General features: G+C 43.7%; 1 protein-coding gene across 1 annotated transcript in view; it reads left to right on the top strand.

Moving 5' to 3' along the window:
- The window catches only part of LOC138964735 (fibulin-1-like), a 285,783-nt gene extending 285,020 nt beyond the window's left edge, over nucleotides 1–763 (top strand). The window contains exon 19 of the transcript XR_011455197.1: nucleotides 444–763. The gene's annotated coding sequence lies outside the window, so the exon portion shown is untranslated. The remainder of the gene's footprint in view (nucleotides 1–443) is intronic.
- The last annotated feature ends 257 nt before the right edge of the window (nucleotides 764–1,020 follow it).

The raw sequence follows: 1,020 nt of genomic DNA, 5'->3' as shown, positions 1-1,020 counted from the left end.
ACACACACACACACAGACCGCCAATTCTACCGCACACCCACATTCCTACCTACACAAACACGTGCACAACAATGCCAAAATGACGTCACAGTTCTTCGCAAAACGTTATTCTAATTCTGCGCCAGTGGGTTAAACAGGAAATCGGTTATTGCCCTTCAATATGGCGAACCTGAAGCCACCCGAACAAACGGCGACCTCATGAATGACTTCGACTTCAGGTAGTCTGCCGTGGTATAGTCTTGACAGTCCAAGGTAAGAAAAACGTGCGCAATGTTTTGACTGGATGTTTGCTCGGAAGTGGATATTCCTAGACGGGCGCAGGTACTCCATAGACTGTAGTTCATAGGACCATAGACCAAATAGCCTGGACCGCCAACTCATCACGTGACCCTTCGAGGTTACGACTCTCGACTTTCAGGGGCGCGTCGCGTCCGGTTTGAAAGGCCAGCGATTCGAAGACAGTGAAAAGAAAGCACGCTCCAGTTATTTGTGACAATGGGAGGTGACAATGAACTGGATTTTCCAAAACTCCAAACTAAACTTAACAAAACTCATCGAAAAACATGTTCCATATGCACTTTTGCTGAGTTTATTTTAGCATTTTCAGAACTTACCTCGGCAACTTCGTCCATGTTTACAATCGACACCGGATATCACGTCCCCCTGATTTCTGAAAGGCTTGTAAGCGTAGGTTCCTAAATGCGAGAGGCCGCTACCTCGTAATAGAGAGAAAGAGCGGAGTGAGAGCTAGTTGGCGGTCCAGGATAAATGGTCTATGATAGGACCAGGTAGAGGGAAAGTAGGCAGATTTGAACTATGCTATTCCATAACACCTTTCGGAATCGTGCGTTTTGTCTATTACAATCACGATTAAGAGCAAAGTAGCATTTGGCTGTATACAAAATAACCACACTTGAAATAAACAAAGCAATGTTAAATATAAATCTTTGTTGAAGGCATTACAAAATATTTGAAAACTAAAGCATACGGTATGGAATGACTTAGAAATAAAGAGAGAGA

This window comes from Littorina saxatilis, linkage group LG4 (genome assembly GCF_037325665.1).
Source record: "Littorina saxatilis isolate snail1 linkage group LG4, US_GU_Lsax_2.0, whole genome shotgun sequence".
Taxonomy (NCBI): domain Eukaryota; kingdom Metazoa; phylum Mollusca; class Gastropoda; order Littorinimorpha; family Littorinidae; genus Littorina; species Littorina saxatilis.
This window is presented reverse-complemented; position numbering and strand designations above follow the sequence as displayed.